This window comes from Sinocyclocheilus anshuiensis, unplaced genomic scaffold (assembly GCF_001515605.1).
Source record: "Sinocyclocheilus anshuiensis isolate Anshui unplaced genomic scaffold, SAMN03320099.WGS_v1.1 scaffold1065, whole genome shotgun sequence".
NCBI lineage: Eukaryota > Metazoa > Chordata > Actinopteri > Cypriniformes > Cyprinidae > Sinocyclocheilus > Sinocyclocheilus anshuiensis.
Window position 1 is genome coordinate 593824 of NW_015555804.1, and position 8609 is coordinate 602432.

At 37.0% G+C, this 8609-nt stretch overlaps 1 protein-coding gene across 1 annotated transcript in view; it reads right to left on the reverse strand.

Annotated features, from left to right (window-relative positions):
* LOC107674946 (SH3 and multiple ankyrin repeat domains protein 2-like) overlaps positions 1-8363 on the reverse strand; it is a 99316-nt gene extending 90953 nt beyond the window's left edge. The window contains exon 1 of the mRNA XM_016469107.1: positions 8132-8363. The gene's annotated coding sequence lies outside the window, so the exon portion shown is untranslated. The remainder of the gene's footprint in view (positions 1-8131) is intronic.
* Between the last annotated feature and the right edge of the window lie 246 nt (positions 8364-8609).

An 8609-nucleotide genomic window follows, 5' to 3' on the forward strand; every position in this document is an offset into this window, starting at 1 on the left:
TACACGAGTTTCACAATTTGAGTTGAATTACTGAAATAAATGAACTTTTCCATGACATTCTAATTTATTGAGATGCACCTGTACATGCAGAATCAAACACTAGATTACAAAATCCTACACTGGATTTTCAGACTTCATTATTAGTTCAGAGACAATTTTGTTGTCTTACTATTTTGGTAATTATTTATTGCACTTGGTTATGCAAGATCCTAATATATGGCAGCAATTCTCAAGAAGGAGAAAAAAAACTAGCACATTCAGTACTGACCTAGAAACATAATTTACTGTACTGTAATAAGTTAAAGTTTTGCATTTTCCCTGTTAACTTTAAAAACGCAAAGCCCGATGTCTTTTCATTACAGCAATTATTTATTAAAGGTAATGCCAAAATATTCACTCTGAATGTCTGCCACTGTTGTCACAACAACTACTAAACACATTTGCATTGTTAACGTTAATGGAAGTGATGCATTAAGCACTGTCATAATGTTTGAGGCTTAAAACACACGTCATGCCCTCGTAACTTAATATCCTACATTCATCAAAGAAAAAGAGGAACACAAGAAGGATTCAGGAGGGAATTAAGCCCCCCCTAATATCCTGAAAAAAAAAAGATTTTTCTTCCTGAGATTTGTCGAGGGACATCTCATATGAAGCTTAGTTCACTTCTACATAGTCACTGTATCATTTTACAGCAGCAGTAGTGGTGAACACTAGGTTGCTCTCTTCCAAAAGCCTGCCTGAGGGCAGTCAAACTTGCTGTTTCAGAAACATGGACAGTACCAGGAACTGACAGCTCTTCGAGAGCTGAACCTTCCCATAAACAGCATTTTCTTTCTTTCTTTCTTTTTTTTAAAGAAGCATCTAATACTGTACCATTCATTAATCTATGCACAACCATTAATATTTCATAACCAATTTACTTCTCATCAAAAACTACTGTGGATGTTGCATCAAAAGCTCTTGGGTTCATATTTTCTTTGCAATATAGCAATTCCGGAACCCAAATTCCATCCTCATAAAACAAAAACAGAAAAGGAGCAGTAACTAGATTTTAGTGCTTGCTCATGCAAAACTCACCATTATAATGCTAGGATGGTTGCCAAGGCTTTGCTATAGTGTTCTAGATGAACTAGGATGTTATACTGTAGGTGATTGCTGTTCAAAAGAGTCCATGCTCAAGTCTGTACTGCAATAAAAAGTTAACCTAAATAATATAGTATTAAGCAGCACAGCTGTTTTAAACTTTTACTGTATAATAATACGAAATGTTTTCTGAGCACCAAATCAGCATATTAGAATGGGTTTTGAAGAATCATGTGACACTGAAGACTGGAGTAATGATGCTGAAAATTCAGTTTTGCCATAACAGGAATAAATTATGTTTGAAAACCTTCAAATGGAAATCAGTTATTTTAGATAATTAAAATATTTCAAAAATAGGGCTGCATGTCAATTATTTTGCTCAAAAAAGATGATTATTGTCATTTGAGAAATTTCTTTCTACATTTCGCCAGAATTATTGTACTTTCACCTAAGCACAAATCAAGAAAACATCAACTCATATGCATGGTTTATTTTACTTCATCTAAATTCTAGATTTATTATATTTATAAAATGATTAACTATACTCTCTATGAAAAAGTAAAACAGTGAAATTCCTAATATTAATTCCAATAACTTTAAATTACGTACATGTTTTTTTTATTAACATGAAGGCTTGTTACCAATGCAAGATAACAAAAAAAGTTAAATGAAAAAAAAAGTTTTCAGGAAAAACAACCAGCTGGAATATACTGCAGGTGATTATACTTAATTAATAGAGAGACACAAAAATCATGACATGATTAAAATAAGATTAATTATGCAGCCCTATCACAATATTTCCATTTTAGCTGTATTTAAAAAAAAATACAGCTTTTTTGAGCATGAGACTTCTTTCAGAAACATTTAAAAAATCCAAACTTCTGAACGATAGTGTAAGTTAACTGATTTTTTTCAAGTCAAAATATTATTTATCATCACTGAATTCAATCTAAATACGTTAGTTCACATAGCTCTTTAACAAGGGCAGGTTACCACTTTTTAAAGTATTTAAAATACCGGTCTGCAAATATGGCTCGGCTCCCTCCTTCAAAGGGATTTCTTGCCCATTTTATCATCCGCCAGGCGACAGTCCTAAGTCCAATCGCTTAGAAAAGAAATAGGACAGCTCACCTCAACAAACCACACGGTGTGTGCTATCATTCCTGTCCACGGCCATTAGATGACATATTTGAATGAGCAATAGAAGTGACGCTTGCTTCTGTGAACTGTCTGGAAGGAGAAGGGTAACTAAAGTGTGGGTTTCATCTGGGCCAGCGAGTAAACCGCAGAGAAGAGAGGAGAGAAACAGAGCTGTGGGACTCAGAGGAGCAAAACAGTTCGATAGCGAGCAGGCGAGTGAGACGGATGGATAGACAGAGAAGGAAAGTGGCATACAGAGGCGAAAAGAGAGGGAGGGCGAAAGGGTGACAGGCTGGCCTGGATCTGTGTCCGCTTGCCTTACGCCTGGTGTCTTCACGGCAACACCACACAGCTGTAAAATAGGGCAAGACTAGGGCTCAAATATACGGTGGTGTGAGACTAGTAGAATCACAGCAAAGCAGTTCTGGAGCTGTCTGAACATCACCGTTATAAACAAACGAGGTGAAGCTGATGAAAAATAAATGAGAACCAAGGCCCAGTTCTATCACATGTCATTTAACCCCTCCCATGGGCTACGTTCAATCTGAGCTCATCGAGGAATCCGCTCAAGTCAATACGGGGAACAATTATTGCCCCCGGAGGACCGCCGCTGCTTTACACCATATCAGCAGAGTACAAACAATGGCAGTATATTGTTTCTCAGAGAGGTTTTCATCTTTTTATTCATCCATCCATTCAACCGCTCTAGGGAAAATTAAATCAATTTAGAGGCTCCATTTAATGATTCCTTCACTCCACATGTTGTCAAGTACATGCCGGTCCTTAACTGAAGAGCATATAATATAATAATGAAGCCATCAGATCTTAATGAAATGCACTTATGTCCATTAATTAGATAAACAGCTACTCAGCTGTAGTTTGCCATGATACAATCTAATTGTACTTTGAAGCAGATAAACCAAAAATAGCGCTAAAGTTACTTAAGCAATATATATTTTTTTTAATTCTCACTCTGTATTATTGTTTTTTTTTTGTTTATCTCAAATTCTCTGAACTGGGTGCTCTGTAATTTTATACTCTGCATTTGACTATTGTTGTACTAAACACAAACAAAATGTTTTATAAATAAAACTACAACAATTAATAATTTAATAAGAGACATTTTGCTGGCATAAATACAATGTGGGGTTTACAATAAATTAAGGTAACAATATTGACTTTGAAGAGGTACATTTATATAAATAAAACAAAAACACCCTAATTTAAACCTAATTTAGCTTTGTTTTCCTACTGACATCCTCTCTACAGTCTTCGTACATTAAATGTACGTATTGCTTTGCATTGCTTTGATTGTTCTCTGTAGTCCTGAAGTGATAGGATATCCCTTGATATCTTAAAATTGTAAAAACTGACTCGTTATAAATTTATAATCTCTCCTATCACCGACACAACTTATGTCAGTATAGTAAATCAATGGGAAAAAAACCGCACAGTTACATACTGTAAACAGTAAACATTTACTCATGAATGGAGAATCCCATTCTAACATCTACTCACCCATGCGCAAGCGCTCTCAATCAACCACTCCTTCATTATGGCAAATGTAAGCTACATGCCGTTTCATTTCATTTCATTCATTTATTTAAACGATATTTTGTCTAAATTTGAAGTTTCTTTGCACCTGAGAGTTTGATGATACACTAATGTGATCATGAAATCTGACTTGAATAGTTACATTTCTGATCACTGGTAACTAACTCCTTTAGCGACAAGCCACATTTTGGTCGGAAGCCAACGACGTTGCGTTATTTGAATGTCGATTCTGATTGGTCGGTTTTAATGAGAGACGCCACATTTATGCATTGTTTTTCAAACTTAGCATGGGCTAACATGTATTTAAAAAAATATATATACAATACATGCACACATACATAGACATAGAGTTATGCACTTCAGTGGGTAAACTTATTAAAACGTTAACTTTATCAGCTTCAGTGTTTTGCTCAGCCTCATCTGACGAACAGCCACTGAACCAGTTCCCCAGAATGAATCATACTTTCAAAGGCTGCACATGAGAGAAAGGTCCGTTTAGGAAGACCCGATTCACTAGACTAGACACTAGAATTGGACTTTCAAACACAACATATGAGAGAAGAGGCATTTTAGGAAGAACTGTCACTAGAATGAATTAGACTTTCAAACGTTTCTTACAATTTGAGAAATGGACCATTTAGGACGAACCGGTTCACTCGAATTAATCATTTTCAAAAGCTATATATGAGAGAAGGGGCTGTTTAGGATGAACCGATTCACTATAATGAATCATGTTTTCAAAAGCTACTGTGCATTTGAGAAAAATAGCTATTCAGGAAAAACTGATTCAATAGAATGAAATGGACTTTGAAACCTTACATGAGGACCGTTTAGGAACTGAACCGACTCACTGGAATGAATTTGACTTTCAAATTCTATGAGAGAAGTGACCATTTAAAATGAACCGATTCACTAGAAAAAACTGGACTTCCAAATTCTGTATTCAGTGTGAGATAGTGAGAGAGAAAGAACTGTTTGGGTGAGTACATTTGATAATTCCCTCAGCACAGACGTGGAAAAAGTAGGCTAGCTCATGCTTGAAAACCTATACTACTTTAGTTAGTTACTCTCCAACACTGCTGCTGCCATAAACCAGACAGACGGTCACAGACGGAGTCCTGGAATCATCTATTGGGCCTGCTTATGTACATAAATCGCTTAGAAGCCTGAAGTGGACAGTGTGTGGCTGCAAATCCAGTCTGCTAAAATCCTCCTCTCCGCTTCTTATCTCAGTGGGACACAGGATAACAGAGAGCTTCCAACCCCGTCCCCATAATGGATAGATCGCCACAGCCGCACAGCTGCAGCTCCTATCTGCTATAAGCAGAACCCTTGACCCGCATGCTGAAGATGCCTTACAATACTGATAATGTTGTTTGTCTTCTAATTACCGTTTTCTGGAGGCAATCTGACTGGGATCTTTTATGCTCAATCACAACAGCAATCAAACACATTGTGTTTTGAATGTCACACGCTGGTCAAAAGCCCCAGTGAATGCCTCAGAAATGAAAAGAGAGCAATGATGTATTTATTAGGACTCTTGAGAGGAAAATCACATCTTGACATATTGCTGAAGTACAGTAGGCTGAGATGGCAGCAGCAAAGGCAGAATCTGCTGAACGGAGCTGTCAGTGTACGTCAAGTTGAAAACTGAGGTGGATTTCCTGTCTTCTGACATCTCCTGTAGTCCTAAACTTAGCCTTTGGTATACAGTTTCTGAAGATAACCGAAGAGAAATTTTCATCATGAAATTCGGTTTCATATCAAAACATGAGGACTCAAAGCAGAAAGCACTTTTTGAAACCGGAACAATCACTGAACGTACTGATAAAGCCACTGGATGCTGAGTGGTTGATCAATCAATCTTTATTACAGTCTTTATTATAAAAAAAACAAAAAAAAACAAGACAATAGGACAACATATACAACCCACAGCATCTACCACCACAATAAAAAGTTACAAAATACAACAATACCAATGTCTCCACAGCTTTGACTGATACCGTGTAGTACTAACCCTTATATTTAATAGACCCACAATAATTTCATTTTTTGAAGCATTTAGCCGGCAGATAAATCTATACATAAGTTTTCGTAACAGTGCTTTAAAAGTGATTACTCTTGCACTCACAAACATTTCACTTGCACTATGCCATCTAGGTCTCTTTAGTAAAATTCTCATTGCATCATTATAAGCTACTTGCAGCTTCTGTAAACTAGATGTTCTATAGTTGAACCACAGATGAGCAGTATAAAGTGTTGTACAATATGCTTTAAAAAGTGACACCTTCACCTCATCTGAACAGAAACTAAACTTACGTAAAAGTATATTCGCCTGCATATACATCATACGGCGTTGCCTTTCAATATCCTCATCGTCTGTCATGCGTTCAGTGATGAAATGTCCAAGGTATTTTACTTTAGCACACACAGTGAGACTCCTATTAGACAACTTGAAAACTGGAAATGTTATACTTTTATCCTCCTTAGTTCTGCAAATCATAACCACACTCTTATCAGGATTATATAAAATATCATGTTCAAGACCATAATCAGAACACATAGTTAAAAGCTGTTGAAGACCAGCACTGCTAGGACTAAACACCACAAGATCATCTGCATACATAATATGATTCACTAGAATATTCCCAATCATACACCCAGTTTTACAAGCATTTGTATTTGCATTTGTAGGGCAAGATGTCTTTTAAAGTCTCCTGATACTTATCAAGGAAGATACAATGGATTGTGGCTCCAGAGGCCCTGAGAAGTATCACTAGTGGAATCTGTCTTTTCCGTTGCTATGGAGTTGCAGGTTGAAAAGCCCATGAGACCAGCAGTACCCAAGCAGTGGATGGGAGAAAACCTGAATCTGCGCATAATGTGGCGTGTCTGAATAATGCTGACCTAAAAACTCTTTTAAGAGGCACATAAATTACTGTCAAAACTCCTAGAGGATTTTAAGTTCCCAAGAGATGCTTGAGACACTTAAGCTTTGAATTTTACAAACATCATTTTTTGGGTTTTGTTTTCTTTAATAAACAGGGTGTTTCTAGCTTAAAAGTATATAAAGATAAAAAGCATTATAGTCTCCCACTTTCCATACTGCATCATGTCTTCCTGCAAATGTGTTTATCTGCATCAGTTAAAGAACAATACACTGTATATGCCAGTAAACTGGCAACAATTTGGCCATTTTGATATCAGCAGTGTCACTTTGCATTCCTCAAAATGTGATTATCTGTGTTACTCAAAGACTGATATGTCGGCTAAACTGATAAATCAGCCACTAAATGGCCATTTTGCAAATATCAACATCTACCAACAATTCTGTCAATGGAAAATGGATCATTTCTGCAAGTATGTTTTTGTTCAATTTTGAGGAAAATTCATTTCAGGGTACATGTACACCTCAATTGCTATAATTACATAGGTTCTCTGGAAGAATTGATTCTTGGTCGTTCAGTCGTCATATATTTCCCATTAATGACCGTTGCCCATGGCAACACTGTATAACTGACCTCATCTTGTTTCCTAAAGCTGTAGCCTATACGCCTTTCATCCATAAGAAATATTACAAAAAGGAAATTTATATTATATATCAATATCAGTTCAATGTTTCATATTTATTTAGTAGCCGTCTATTAAGAGATAGTGTACAGTCAGATGATCATTGTTGCAAAATAACCCTCTTCAAGCTGATAATTATCCTTCCTTACATATATATCGGCCACTCTCTAGTTGGTATCAGCCATTTAAAGAACCTTTCCGGCTGACCAATCTGCATCTTAGCCTACGCTTCTTTTTAGCACTAAAAAGTTTCTTACAAAATAATAAGATGGAATCAAAATAATGTTTCTCAACACATCTGACTGATTAGGTAAGGTTCGCATCACACATTGTCAAAATGCTTTTTCTTCTCTCCTTCTTATATATAAGGTCTCTAAACTTTGGGGATCGTTTGTGCTTCCCAGTAATACAGAGATCATTAAACCAAACTTTAAATGATCGATCTCACAGAAGAAAATGTATTTTTCTAGTTATGTCTAAACATCTTTGTCAGATTCTATACATCCCATGCGTTGACTATAGAAGCAGCATAGCATGACAAAACGCATTTGATATGTATTCTGCCTGTGCTACAGGAGAAGTTGCCAAGAGCTTGTCCGTCACCAGCCTCACATCTCCAGCATCACCAGCTCGTCAAGTGTGGGCTCTGTCCGACAATACAAAAGTTCCTTATCTTTGCCTTTAAAGTAAAAAACCTATAGTGAAAACTGCATTCGGTAATGAGGAAACTGCAGCGACAAACCGGACGCGTAGTGGAGAGAAAACAAAGGTGCGTACTTACAACATCCAGCGCACTTTTTCCTTTCTTTGGCTCTTTATCCTTTGTCCAAAGGAATCAAAATTTCCGTAGAATCGCTCGCGTTTGTCGAGTAGTCCGAGCAGAGATGGGGGTGCCCCCTTTAGCACTTCTTCGGGGGAAGAGGACTGTGTATTCCGCATGTGTGGACAGTGTTAAATGCGCAACATCGTCCCGAGCGCGCAGCACATGCAAGGGGAGGCAAGGAATATTTGCGCTGGATTCAGGGGCTCTTCTGACCAGCGTATACAGCACTAGAGGGGTTTACTAATGCAGGCGGGGCCACAGTCCCCGAGCGCACCTGCATCTGGGACAACAACGTTTGCCTGGGGCTTTGTAGCATTTACAATAATTAAAAAAAAAGACATTTAAATAAATGATACGTTTGTTTAAAACATATTATTTCATGATCGTTTATGTAAATGTTTTAGTATTGTACCTACAATAGACTATAGATGATACA